General features: G+C 43.1%; 1 pseudogene; it reads right to left on the reverse strand.

Annotated features, from left to right (window-relative positions):
- LOC139373789 (probable acyl-CoA dehydrogenase 6) overlaps nt 1-15,605 on the reverse strand; it is a 37,366-nt pseudogene that overhangs the window by 16,264 nt on the left and 5,497 nt on the right.

Here is a 15,605-nt window from a genome sequence, read left to right on the forward strand (position 1 = left end):
TAGTGTCCAGCAAGCTTTCTCTGCCCTTAACTTTGTTCTGAACAACTCCAAAACAAATGTCATGTAGTGTGGTAAGAAGAATGCCCCTCTCCCCACAGGTGTGATTACTACCGCTGAGGGTTTAGAGCTTGAGGTAAGTCACCTCATACAAGTCCTTGGGAGTATGGCTAGACAGTACACTGTCCTTCTCTCAGCACATATCAAAGCTGCAGACTAAAGTTACATCTAGACTTGGTTTCCACTATCGTAATTGGTCCTTTTTCACCCCAGCTGCCAAACTAACCGTGATTCAGATGACCATCCTACCCATGCTAGATTACGGAGACGTAATTTATAGATCGGCAGGTAAGGGTGCTCTTGAGCGGCTAGATGTTCTTTACCAATCGGCCATCAGATTTGCCACCAATGCTCCTTTATAGGTCACATCACTGCACTCTATACTCTGTAAACTGGTCATCTTTGTATACCCGTCGCAAGACCCACTGGTTGATGCTTATTTGTAAAAACCCTCTCAGGCCTCACTCCCCCCTATCTGAGATATCTACTGCAGCCCTCATCCTCCACATACAACACCCGTCATTGTAAATAACAATTTGTTCTTAACTGACCTGCCTAGTTAAATAAATGCCGGTCACATTCTGTTAAAGGTCCCCAAAGCACAAACATCCCTGGGTCACTCCTCTTTTCAGTTCGCTGCAGCTAGCGACTGGAACGAGCTGCAACAATCTCAAACTGGACAGTTTTATCTCAGTCTCTTCATTCAAAGCCTCAATCATGGACACTCTTACTGACAGTTGTGGCTGCTTTGTGTGATGCATTGTTGTCTCTACCTTCTTGCCCTTTGTGCTGTTGTCTGTGCCCAATAATGTTTGTAGCATGTTTTGTGCTGCTACCATGTTGTCATGTTGTGTTCCTACAATGCTGTGTTGTCATGTGTCGCTGCCTTGCTAATTTGTTGTCTTAGGTCTCTCTTTATGTAGTGTTGTCTCTCTTGTCGTGATGTGTGTGTTGTCCTATTTTTATTGTGGCAGGAGGTTGGGTGAAAACGTTTACACAGATCAGACACGGACAAAGTAGGATTTGCTCAGTTTCAAAGGTGTTTATTAACCTAATAGTTCAAAAGAAAAGAATAGGTCTCCCCCAAGAGACCCTCTCCGGGATACCGTCTTCTGGGCTTTGCGTCTTGCTGTATCCTGTGGAGAGGAAAAACTGAACTCTCTCCTGTTACGGCTGGAACCGTCCCCAGGAGTCCTTTCTTCCCCCAGTCTCTCTCCTGTGTGCTCCCCTTTCTTCAGCTTTATGGGACTCGTACAGCTGGTGAGCAATCAGCCCTTGATTACTCACCAGCCCCAATTAGTCCTGGCTGGAGAGCTGACCTGCTGTACATTATATTATATTTATTTTCAATATTTAATCCCGTCCCTACAGGAGGCCTATTGGTAGGCCGTCATTGTAAATAACAATTTGTTCTTAACTGACCTGCCTAGTTAAATAAAGGTTAAATAAATAAATTATATAACTAAGGACCAGGCTATCGTCCAGAAGGCGAGGTCAGTACAGGTGCATCAAAGCTGGGACCGAGAGACTGACAAACAGCTTCTATCTCAAGGCCATCAGACTGTTAAACAGCCACCACTAACATTGAGTGGCTGCTGCCAACACACTGACTCAACTCCAGCCACTTTAATAATGGGAATTGATGTAAAATATATCACTAGCCACTTTAAACAATGCTACTTAATATAATGTTTACATACCCTACATAATTTATCTCATATGAATACGTATGTACTGTACTTTATATCATCTACTGCATCTTTATGTAATACATGTATCACTAGCCACTTTAAACTATGCCACTTTGTTTACATACTCATCTCATATGTATATACTGTACTCTATACCATCTACTGCATCTTGCCTATGCCGTTCTGTACCATCACTCATTCATATATCTTTATGTACATATTCTTTATCCCTTTACACTTATGTGTATAAGGTAGTAGTTTTGGAATTGTTAGCTAGATTACTCGTTGGTTATTACTGCATTGTCGGAACTAGAAGCACAAGCATTTCGCTACACTCGCATTAACATCTGCTAACCATGTGTATGTGACAAATAAAATTTGATTTGACTTAACACCTCCCCCTGCAACTGGATCCTGGACTTCCTGACGGGGAGCCCCCAGGTGGTAAGGGTAGGCAACAACACATCTGCCTCACTGATCCTCAACACGGGGGAACCTCAAGGGTGCTTGATTTGTCCCCTCCTGTACTCCCTGTTCACCCACGACTGCGTGGCCAGGCACGACTCCAACACCATCATTAAGTTTGCTGACGACACAACTGGTAGGCCTGATCACCGACAACGATGAGACAGCCTATGAGGAAGAGGTCAGAGACCTGTCAGTGTGGTGCCAGGACAACAACCTCTCCTTCAATGTGAGCAAGACAAAGGAGCTGATCGTGGACTATAGGAAAAGGAGGGCTGAACCGGCCCCCATTAACATCGACGGGGCTGTAGAGGAGCGGGTCGAGAGTTTCAAGTTCCTTGGTGTCCACATCAACAATGAACTATCATGGTCCAAACACACCAAGACAGTTGTTATGAAGAGGGCATGGGAAAAACCTATTCCCCCTCAGGAGACTGAAAAGATTTGGCATGGGTCCTCAGATCCTCAAAAGGTTCTACAGCTGCACCATCGAGAGCATGGTTGCATCACTGCTTGGTATGGCAATTGCTCGGCCTCTGACCTCAAGGCACTAAAGAGGGTAGTGCGAATGGCCCAGTGCATCACTGTTGCCATTCAGGACCTCTATACCAGGAGGTGTCAGAGGAAGGCCCTAAAAATTGTCAAAGACTCCAGCCACCCTACTCATCAACTGTTCTCTCTGCTACCGCACGGCAAGCGGTACCGGAGCGCCAAGTCTAGGTCCAAGAGGGTTCTAAACAGCTTCTACCCCCAAGCAATAAGACTCCTGAACACCTAATCAAATGGCTACCCAGACTATTTGCATTGCCGCCCCCTTTGACACCAGTGCTACTCTCTGTTGTTATCATCTATGCACAGTAACTTTAATAACTCTACCTACATATTACCTCAACTAACCAGTGCCCCCGCACATGGACTATGTACCGGTACCCCCCTGTATATAGTCTCGCAATTGTTATTTTACTGCTGCTCTTTAATGACTTGTTACTTTTATTTCTTATTCTTATCCATATATTCTTTAAACTGCATTGTTGATTAGGGGCTCGTAAGTAAGCATTTCACTGAAAGGTCTACATCTGTTGTATTTGGCACGTGACAAAAATGTTTTATTTGATATCGATGGGTTTCTAAGACAGACAGTCAACCTCATAGATTGCTGTATTGAACATGCATGTAGATTTGACACACTGTAAATCAGTGGAATAGTTGTCTGAGAACGAACCATTTAATTGGCTGTGTCTCCAGAGGGATGCGAATCTAGCAAGTCTCTAGGCCAATTAATCACTCATGGGTGTATCAATGACGACTGCCACTACGATAAGACACGTTTGGCTCACTGAACTACAATGTATTTCAATGACACGTCATCAATCCTACAGTAAGTAAAATGGAATGCAAAAAAAGTAACTGACTCATAATCCCTTATCTTAGTTTAAGAATAACGAGTCACTGGCACAGTATGTGTAATATAATTATATTATTACTACAAGAGTCTCTCTGGATGAGAGCGTCTGCTAAATCATTCTAATGTAATGTCAATGTAATGACTGAGGAAGAAGAGTGGAGGACACTAAGGGAGAAAGTCAGGGGCAACATAACATTGGACCATCATAACAGAACTATCAGAAAAATGTTGACCAGTGGAAAACCCGGCTGGGTTGCCAAGTCTCGTAAATCGGGCCGGAGACTGTCCTGTCTGGGCGTGGAATAACATTACTCACTCACACACACACACACAGGGAGGTAGAGATCACCTGTGTTCTGCTCCCTGTTGCCTGGGCAACACTGTCCTGTTCTGGTTCTCTTGCTTACGGAAGAAAAGGGGAGTGTTTGTGTGTGTGAGCAGCAGAGTTTTTTCCTGTTTCGTGGTGGGTAGTGGAGTGACATAATCAGCTGAGGAGCAATCTCGCACTGAAGCTTTATTAATGTGAAGGCTGGCTCCAGTACAGTGCCTCCAAACTTTAGATATAATTTGTAGAAACTGGAGTAGGTTGGTCGTGACCTATGGATAAATAAATAGTCTAAATATGAATGTTTCATACGTTGATTGTAACGCTTGTCGTCTGGAGAAAGAGAGGAGGACCCAGGTGCAGCGTGGTAAGTGTTCATTATTTTAATAAAACAACTGAACACTGAACAAAACAACAAAAACGACAAACACAGTCCTGTAAGGTGATGAAAAACACTAAAAAGAAAATAACCACCCACAACCAAAATGGGGAAAACAGGCTACCTAAGTATGATTCTCAATCAGAGACAACGATCGACAGCTGCCTCTGATTGAGAACCATACCAGGCCAAACACAGAAATACAACAAAGAAAAAAGAACATACCCACCCCAACTCACGCCCTGACCAAAGTAACACAAAGACATAATAAAGGAACTAAGGTCAGAACGTGACATTGATATCTGCCAGGTTTTGTACTGTACCACAGCGCCAAGAGAGAGATGTTCCAAGAAATGAAAAGCTTTGAATTACAAGTTGAAGCTGTTTTTAAGTTTAAGCCTGCATGCTTGGCACTAAAGGGCCTGCGTTTTTTGCCTTTAAGCCCTAGACCTCTCATTCCAAAACTCCCCTGCGCTCTACAAGTCCGTCATCGTTCACAGCTAAGTCCTTTTCGTCATCTGAAGATAAGGATGCATCATGGTCCACACATACTAACACAGTCTTGAAGAAGGCACAACTTCTTCCCCCTCAGGAGGCTGAAAAGGTTATACAGCTGCACCATTGAGAGCATCTTGACTGGCTGCATCACCGCTTGGTTTGGTAACTGCACAGCTTCTACCCCCAAGCTATAAGACAGCTTAACATTTAGTTTAATAGTTAGCCAAATAGCTACCTGGACTATCTGCCTTGACCTTTGCATTAACCTTCTTCACTCATCACATATGCTGCTGTTACTGTTTATTATCTGTTACTTTATTCCTAGTTATATGTACATACAGTATATATCTCAATTACCTCATACCCCTGCACATCGACTGAGTACTGGTACCCTGTGTATATAGCCAAGTTGTCATTACTCATTATGTATTTATTATTACGTGTTTTACTTTTCTATTAATTCTCTACTTTCTTTCTCTCTGCATTGTTGTTGGGAAGGGCCCGTAAGCATTTCACTATTAGTCTACACCTGTTTTTTTACGAAGCATGTGACGAATAACATTTTATTTCATTTGATTATTTGACATTTTAATCCCTCAATGGTTATTTCTTCTGTGAAAACCATTCCCAGTCCATCTGGTATTTCTCCATCCCAACAGTACAGGCCTAAGACTCCTGGTCGGTGTAATCCTCTCCCATTCCAATCAATCTAACCAGACTCATAAAGCATACTTTGAGAGCTTCACATGTTAGCCAATGTTTCAGCATAGACAAGAGTTATATTGGGGATAGACCACAAAACGTCTCAGAGTAGAAAAGGTGATAAGAGACATTATACTCCTACTCTTATTGGTAAAAAATAAAAGCTATGCATCCAAGCCTCTTTAGTCATAAGAGTCCCATCTAGTCGACATATTTAGGAGACCTCGTGAGCTGTCCTAACCAGTTAAGTTACCAGCAGGTGCCTTGATCATAGAAAAAGGCAGCCAGTCAGCGGTTCCTGTGCCACATACAATTGCTTTAGAGTTAAGAGTTGAAAGAATGTTTTGATATTTCTACATGATTAATCCATAAATAAACTAGACCTACATGGAACAGTATCTTTGCTTTTTACAATTATTTCACAAGGCCTATTTCACATGATATGCCTCAATACTTATAACCACTCCGTCCTTCCTTGTTCGTCAATCATAGGTTGATGATGACCCTAACACGATTCATTAGGATTAGTCTGGGGTACGGTGAGTGCGCAGATGGCTGATGAGACCAATCTGAGCCCAGAAACATGCTTTGGCACACTGGACATGATATCTAGGTAAAAGTCTCCTGAGGGACGGCTCCACTAATACTGGTCTTTCTCTGTTCTCTTCACCATTGCATTTTTGGTCCTGCTTGTTTCAGAGGTTGTAGCGCCACCCGGATGCGATTCCGCCAGATGGGACGATCCTGAGCAAGTCTTTCTCATGACTTTAGATCAATGTTTAAGCTCAAGGGATACCTTCAGGGTGTCTATAAATCATTTCGTTGGCCCACCTTGTGCTCACTTCCCATTCTTCAGCTCTATGAAGAAGATCTGCTTATGGAGATGTGTAGCAGGCATCCTGGTCACTTGGCCCCACCCATCTGAGCTGAGCTTTCAGAAGCAGTGTGGCAATGCTCATCATGTCGGCACGACTGAGGACTTCAGTGTCTGAGATTCTGTGCTGCCGCTTGATCCTCAGGAGCATCCTGAAACCGTTCAGGTGAAAGTTATTTAGTTTCCTGGCATGGCATCGGTAGACTGTCCAGGTTTTGCTGGTAATATGCCTGGTAAACCTTCATTTTTGTGTACCAGTTTGATGCCTTTTCTATCCCACACAGAATCTCGCAGACGGCCAAAGGCTGCACTAGCCTTGGTGATACTGATGTTTCTTTCTTTGTCTACGTGAACTCACACGGGACATTGTGCTACCAAGGTAAGTGAATTTGTCCACAGCTGACAGTTTCTGACCTTTCACAGAGATCGTTTGGTCCACGTAAGGATTACTGGGGGCAGGTTGGTACATAAGTTCAGTCTTATTTGTACTGATTGTGAGGCTGAAGTTGTCACAGACAGATGAAAAGTTGTCCATGAGGATCTACAGGTCAGCAAGCAAGCCAGCAGCTAATGCGCAGTCATCTGCAAACGAGGTTGCGGACAGTCACCTCCTCCACCTTTGTTATGTAATGTATCCTCCTCAGGCTGAAAAGCCCCCATCAAAGCTGTAGATGAAACAGATCCCAGTGTGGTCATTTGGGAAGGCATCTTGCAGCTTGGTGGAGAACATCATGCTAAACAAAGTTGGTGCTAGAACACTGCCTTGCTTCACTCTGTTTATGACTGGAAACTGCACAGAGTACTCTTGGTGATCTGGCACACTAGCCATCATGGAACTGATGCATCATTGTGATACATTTTTCTGGGCATTCAAACTTTGCCATGACCTTCCAGAGGCCGTCGTGCCTTGTGGTGTCAAAAGTCTTTGTCAGGTTGAAAAAAGTGAGATACAGGTCAGAGTTTGGCATTTTTCTTGGAGTTGGTGAGCTGTAAACATCATGTTAGTTGTTCCACAGTTCTGTCTGAAGCCACACTGGCTCTCGGGCAGCAGGTCTTGGTCTAGGTGTTCTTTTAGATGGTGCAGGAGGATTCTAGCTAAGATTTTTTCCAGCAATTGACATCAAGGATATACCTCTGTGATTGTAACAGGCTTGGTGATTGCCTTTCCTCTTGTAGAGGTGGTTAGTCCTTATCTCCTGAGGGACAGCTTCTTGTCTCCACAATGACTGGAAGAGGTCGGTTAGCTTCTCAACCAAATGAGGCCCTCCCACCTTGTAGGTTTCAGCTGGTATGGTGTCAGCTCCTGTAGTTTTTCCTGATGAGAGGAGACTGATACTTTTTTTTGTTTCCTCCTGGGTGGGTAGGTCTGCAAGAGACAAGTTCATTTCAACTGTTGATTGCTTCTTCATTTATTGAGGGCTGAGTTTAATTGTTCGGCCCATCTGGAAAGGATTTTGTCTTTCTCTCTGAGCAATGTAGTTCCATCCGCAATCAGAAAAGTTGAGGATCTTGAAAAAAAAAATAACCTCAACTTGAGGACTCCAAACGGTGGTCTAGGGCTTCAACAAATTACTGCCGGATGTTCTCCTCTTTCACTGAGAGATGTTGATTCGCTTTGAGGATTTTTTGCCTAGTTGTCGTCTGATCCGGATGTTGAGCTCAGAGATAAGTCGGTGTTCTATCCAGCATTCTGCATTGGACATGGCCTTTTTCACCCTTGACATCATGTCTGTCTCTCCTCCTGACAATGTCAATCAAGTGCCAGTGTTTGGACCTTGCATCCATGTTGATTTTTTGCGGTTGGAAGATTGTTTATGATGGTGACCTGCTTTTAGCCTGTAAATGGTGCTTCAGAAGGTGTAACTGGCTCCAACTTCTGCAACCTGTCCCGGGTCAGCTAGCCAGGTCTCACTTAGGGTGGAAATGTTAATTTTGTATTTGGCACGTTCTCTGCCAACAAGAGCGTACGTCTCTCAGGTCTGTTTGGTCCAGCAGTGTCCATTAGTGAGTGGACATTCCAAGCACCGATATTAAGTGGTGTCACTTTTATTTTCTTTGTTTGACTGCTGAGGTGCTGCTAATGCTGGGGAGGTGAGCAGTGTGAACCTGAATAGTACTGCTCAGACTGCTGCCGATATCCTCAGCCGCCTGTGTGTGAGTCCATGGCTACAGCTTCGTCAATCGCAGAAAGCCACAGGACTTTGGGTGATGGCTTCATGACTTGCGCTTTGAAGTGAAGGACAGTTATGCAGCTTCAACCTCACGCTCTCGTCCAGGGTCACCTGTATCCAGTGGCAAGACACTGTCAAGATGGCTGGAGATAATTCTGGATGCAGTGGATGGTCTGAGGAAACCTTCTGATGGCATTTCCTCCACCAAGGGTTCCACAGACCCAAACTCAGATATTGAGGGGTTCGGTGGGGGGGGGTTCGGAGTTGGGAGCTGCTGGCAGTACTGACTCACCAGGGGGAAAATGGAAAGCACCTGGTGTGCGCCTACGGTAGCAACTACTGTTCCCAGCAAAGACCGGTTGAACACCCAGCTGACCAGACAATAAAGAGCACACGTAACCACTAGGCTAATAAATAAATTGTATAATTTGATTACAGACATCATGTTATTTCAAGTTTGGAGCACAATATCACATTGTTAAAATGCCATAAATTGGGCATCTAGGGCTTAACTCTTTTTTAAACATTTATTTAACCTTTATTTTTAAGAACAAATTCTTATTTACAATGACGGCCTACCCTGGTCAAACCCGGACGACGCTGGGCCAATTGTGCGCCACCCTACGGGACTCCCAATCACGGCCAGATGTGATGCAGCCTGGATTCGAATCAGATACTGCAGTGATGAGAGTCAAATGAACTGTGTCTAGTGTGAAAGTTGTTAGAGGTAGTTTCGCGAGACAATGCTAATGCCAGTGTTAGCATAATGACTGGAAGTCTATGGGTATAGCATGCTAGCAAATACCCATAGACTTTTGCATTAATGCTAGTTAGCACTGGCTCGTGAAACTACCTCTAACTTCCTTTATACTGGACACAGTGACACAAAAATTGCATCCACGAGTTCATCTGAATCTGGGGAAGTAGATAATGGGCATCATTGCCAAAATCCCGAAGTATCCCTTCAAGAAAGACAAAGTGATCGTGTTAGGCAAAAATTATATCAAAAGTTTTACCATTGCAACATTTGATGTACAGTCACATTGACCATGGTTGTCTGAAGATTGACGCCTTACAGCTGGTGATGCCCCACTGCGATTGGTTATTCCCCATCATTTGTAACAATGTCAATGAATGTCATCCCCATCTTTCCTTTGAGGTACCTCAAACATACACTTTTATGAGTTAATTTTACTCCAAGCTCAGAGTTTGTCTGTGGAGTGTCTTAACATCATCCTAAAACCTACTCCGAGCTGGGATTTTTTTCTTCTTCCTAAAACAGGTTTTAACAGGATTCCTAGGACCTTTTCCGAGATGCTTTGTGGATACGTGCCCTGATCTCTATTGTATAGTAATTCAGGAAAACACATAAGATACTACTAACAAAATTGGAAATTATTCAATTATATTGATTAGGCAATGCATATCCAACAAATGTTTGGAGGCACATTTCAGCAGACCATTTCACAATTTGGTATTTAGAGTAGAGGTCGACCGATTAATCGGAATGGCCGATTAATTAGGGCCGATTTCAAGTTTTCATAACAATCGAAAATCGGTATTTTTGGGCGCTGATTTGCCGATTTTTGTATTTTTATACCTTTATTTAACTAGGCAAGTCAGTTAAGAACACACTTATTTTCAATGAGGTCCTAGTAACGGTGGGTTAACTGCCTCGTTCAGGGGCAGAACGACAGATTTTCACCTTGTCAGCTCGGGGGATGCAAACTTGCAACCTTACAGTTAACTAGTCCAACGCAATAACGACCTACCTCTCTCTCATTGCACTCCACAAGGAGACTGACTGCCTGTTATGCGAATGCAGTAAGCCAAGGTAAGTGGCTAACTAGCATTAAACTTATCTTATAAAAAACAATCGATCATAATCACTAGTTACTACACATGGTTGATGATATTACTAGATATTATCTAGCGTATCCTGCGTTGCATATAATCTGACTGAGCATACAAGTATCTAAGTATCTGACTGAGCCGTGGTAGGCAGAAGCAGGCGTGTAAACATTCATTCAAACAGCACTTTCGTGCGTTTTGCCAGCAGCTCTTCGTGTCAAGCCTATCAACTCCCGAGATGAGGCTGGTGTAACCAAAGTGAAATGGCTAGCTAGTTGGCGCGCGCTAATAGTGTTTCAAACTTCACTCGCTCTGAGCCTTGGGGTGGTTGTTTCCCTTGCTCTGCATGGGTAAGGCTGCTTCGAGGGTGGCTGTTGTCGTTGTGTTGCTGGTTCGAGCCCAGGGAGGAGTGAGGAGAGGGACGAAAGCTATACTGTTACACTGGCAATACTAAAGTGCCAATAAGAACAGCCAATAGTCAAAGATTAATGAAATACAAATGGTATAGAGGGAAATAGTCCTATAATTCCTATAATAACTACAACCTTAAACTTCTTACCTGGGAATATTGAAGACTCATGTTAAAGGGAGCCACCAGCTTTCATATGTTCTCATGTTCTGAGCAAGGAACTGAAACGTTAGCTTTCTTACATAGCACATATTGCAATTTTACTTTCTTCTCCAACACTTTGTTTTTTCATTATTTAAACCAAATTGAACATGTTTCATTATTTACATGAGGCTAAATTGATTTTATTGATGTATTATATTAAGTTAAAATAAGTGTTCATTCAGTGTTGTTGTACAAATATATATATATATATTTTAAATCGTACGATTAATCGGTATCGGCTTTTTTGGTCCTCTAATAATCGGCATCGGCGTTGAAAAATCATAATCGGTCGACCTCAAATTTAGAGGACAAAAACATTGATACAACTAACAAACCACTCAGCTACAGTGTTTTGAAATCCTTTATAAACAATGACAGTGTGAATCTACAATGACATGCCAAACCACAGAAATATATCTTGCCCTCTGTATTGCAAAAAGGGAAATCGATGTTCTGGGACATGCCCACAAGGCTTGTGATTGACAGGTCCTCTTGGATGTGGGTGTAACACATGGGTCTATCCTGAGCCTGAAGTGTCGCCAGTTGCGCCACCGAATTACTAGCTTTTGCATGATGGCGATTGGCAAGACGCTTCAGGAGGGGGTCATTGTGCAAGCAAGGCAGAGGCCAGATTCAATTAAATTGATTAATTACATTGATTCAATAGTTTTTCCCCCCTCATCAATCTACACACAATACTCCATAACAACAAACCAAAAACAGGTTTGTAGAATTTTCTGCACAATTTTTTGTTGTTGAAAACTGAAATATTACATTTCCATAAGTATTCAGACCCTTTACTTAGCACTTTGTTGACGCACCTTTGGCAACAATTACAGCCTCGAGTCTTCTTGGGTATGACAAGTTTCCCCCATTCTTCTCTGAAGATCCTCTCATGCTCTGTTAGGTTGGATGGGGAGCGTTGCTGCACAGATATTTTCAGATCTCCAGAGATCTTAGATCGGATTTAAGCCTAGGCTCTGGCTGGGCCACTCAAGGACATTGTCCCGAAGCCACTCTTGTGTTGTCTTGGCTGTGTGCTTAGGGTTGTTGTCCTGTTGGAAGGTGAACCTTTGACCCAGTCTAAGGTCCTGAATGCTCTGGAGCAGGATTTCATCAAGGATCTTCGCTGTACTTTCCTCCATTCATCTTTCCCTCGATCCTGACTAGTCTCCCAGTTCCTGCCGCTGAAAATCATCCCCACAACATGAGGCTGCCACCAGCATGCTTCACCATAGGGATGGTGCCAGGTTTCCTTCCTTCACTTGGCATTCAGGCCAATGAATTCAATCTTGGTTTCATCAGACCAAGGAATCTTGTTTCTCATGAAACAAGTTTCTCAAAAGGTGCCTTTTGGCAGCTGTCATGTGCCTTTTACTGAGGAGTGGCTACCACCTGATTGGTGGAATGCTGCAGAGATGGTTGTCCTTCTGGAAGGTTCTCCCATATCCACAGAGGAACTCCGGAGCTCTGTCAGAATGACCATCAGGTTTTTGATCACCTCCCTGACCAAGGCCCTTCTCCCCCGATTGTGCAGTTTGGCCCGGCGGCCAGCTCTAGGAAGAGTTGTGGTGGTTCCAAATGTCTTTCATTTAAGAATGATGGAGGCCACTGTGTTCTTGGGGACCTTCAGTGCTGCAGACATTTTTTGGTACCCTTCCCCAGATCTGTGCCTCGACACAATCCTGTCTTGGAGCTCTACGGAGAATTCCTTCGACCTCATGGCTTGGTTTTTGCTTTGACATGCACTGTCAACTGTGGGACCTTATATAAGACAGGTGTGTGCCTTTCCAAATCATGTTCAACCAATTGAATTTACCATAGGTGGACTCAAATCAAGTTGTAGAACACATCTCATGGATGATCAATGGAAACAGGATGCACCTGAGCTCAATTTTGAGTCTCATAGCAAAGGGTCTGAATAGTTATGTAAATAAGGTATTTCTGTAAAAAAAAAAATATATAGATTTGCAAACATTTCTTCACTTTTTTTTTCTCGCTTTGTCATTATGGGGTATTGGGTGTAGATTAATTAAGATTTTTTTTATTTAATCAATTTTAAGGCTGTAACGTAACAAAATGTGGAAAAAGGGAAGTGGTCTGAATACTTTCCGAATGCACTGTAGAGGCAATCAGTAATATAGGCTATTAGCAATATGTGTCTCGTCTCAGCGTTAGTCTCTGACAGTGTAGGATAAACCATAAAGAGGTTATCTAATATACCATCTGGTAATCTGATGTGTCTGGGACTTCCTTGTCCCCCTTCTCTCTAATCCAGCCTGTTAATGCTGAAGGGCTCTGTAGTTAGCACTTTGTAAAGCTGCTCGCCCCACTCTTCTCTGACCTAGCTAGATTTATGAGCCAATTTCCCCATAGGGCCCACCACGACCAACAACACCCACTGCATTGTTCTCTGTAGTAGTTCACTTCAAAATAAAAGTTTGTTAGATGTTTTGACATCTAGGGGGACTAATGTCGAGATTAGTTGTATTTTCTAGTCATTGGGTTGATATGCTGTATTTGAATCTAGATTGGTGTGTAGTGTGACTTGGACCCATCTCAACCTCTTTTGAGGTCTGAAAACATCTTGACAAAATTAGACTTAGGAATGAATCACCACTTTAAATTCTGAAACGTGTTATATATGATTAAAATACGACAATCAAAGTTGTTCTAAAAAGTCTATTTTTTCCCTCAGTGATGCTGCAGGTGGTAGAGGACAGAATTTGAAATGGAAATAGGACTGACAGCTTTTGTGGAATGTAACTCCACACATTCAGAGTGGGCAAATATCTACAATCACCACAATATGGCCGCTACTCACATCCACATATTCAGTGGAGTGGGCCAAAGCCAGAATGACACCCTAAGCACTCCTTAGGCCTATATCATCTTGAGTCTGGTATGCAACAACATTTCTCTACTTAATTTTCTCACGCTAGCCCTTGAGAGGCTCTTCTGTTGAGTTTTGATGAAGATCAGTGCCTAGTTGGACACATTGGGCACTTAGGGGTCTATGAGGAACTCATTACCACTTGCTGCTGCTTTATCTTTCGAGACCCTTTTACGAGGCTACACCATTTTCTTATTTTCAAGCTGCTCCTCATCTCACTCTGATTCAGGTGATTGTTCATGAAAACACTAGATTAATTAAACCATCTTTATCATCTGAAATTAGCTGCCCTCTTCAAAGCGAAGTGCTTTCAACTGACACAGTTTTATAGTGGGGAGACAGTGAAATATGTTTAGCATAATTTTCCACAAAATGAATCAGAATCAGGCAAAGAAATATCTCAGAAAAAGTCATTAACCGGGTGATTTTTTTGAGACAATTCAATTTCACAGAGGAAGAGACACAGAAGAAGTTCATGCCAACTGGCTTGTTGACACCCATAAAGCCAGCATTTCCCAAGAGCTTGAAGACTTTGTGGGCAGGAAATATCCCCTCTGCCTCCCAGAGGGAGGATACAACACATGCAAAGACAGAGGGAAAGATGACAAACACATAGACGTAGGTGTGGTACGAGCTACGTGGCCTGGACGTAGGTTGTCTGTGTGAGAATGGATATGTATGCCAATGGTGTGGTTGTGTGAGACTAACGTTTACATTACATTTCATTCCAATCTATTGAATGTTAATATAAATAGCTTACTTTCCCCTGACAATTTACTTGGAAATTGACTCGCCATCTTGACAGAACCACATTAAGAACGGTCCGTAGTTGTAAATAAACGGGAAGTTGTCAACTGTATTTTCAGCAGTCCTGTTCTGCCTCTACTTCAGTCTATGTAACCTATCACTGGCAGACTGCTAGACTAAGGTCTACATATCAATGAATACAAAAAGAACACAAAACATACTGAAAGAACATCTCATATGGATGAATACATGCTATGATAAGAGGGGGAAACGGAGCGGTCTTCTGGTCAGACTCCGGAGACGGGCACATCGTGCACCACTCCCTAGCATTCTTCTCGCCAATGTCCAGTCTCTTGACAACAAGGTTGATGAAATCCGAGCAAGGGTAGCATTCCAGAGGGACATCAGAGACTGTAACGTTCTTTGCTTCACGAAAACATGGCTAACTGGAGAGATGCTATCGGAGTCGGTGCAGCCAGCTGGTTTCTCCACGCATCGCGCAGACAGAAACAAACATCTTTCTGGTAAGAAGAGGGGCGGGGGCGTATGCTTCATGGTTAATGTGACGTGGTGTGATCATAACAACATACAGGTACTCAAGTCCTGTTCACCTGATTTAGAATTCCTCACAATCAAATGTCGACCGCATTATCTACCAAGGGAATTCTCTTCGATTATAATCACAGCCGTATATATTCCCCCCCAAGCAGACACATCGATGGCTCTGAACGAACTTTATTTGACTCTGTGCAAACTGGAATCCATTTATCCGGAGGCTGCATTCATTGTAGCTGGGGATTTTAACAAGGCTAATCTGAAAACAAGACTCCCTAAATTTTATCAGCATATCGATTGCGCAACCAGGGCTGGAAAAACCTTGGATCACTGCTATTCTAACTTCCGCGACGCATATAAGGCCCTGCCCCGCCCTCCT

This window comes from Oncorhynchus clarkii, chromosome 18 (genome assembly GCF_045791955.1).
Source record: "Oncorhynchus clarkii lewisi isolate Uvic-CL-2024 chromosome 18, UVic_Ocla_1.0, whole genome shotgun sequence".
NCBI lineage: Eukaryota > Metazoa > Chordata > Actinopteri > Salmoniformes > Salmonidae > Oncorhynchus > Oncorhynchus clarkii.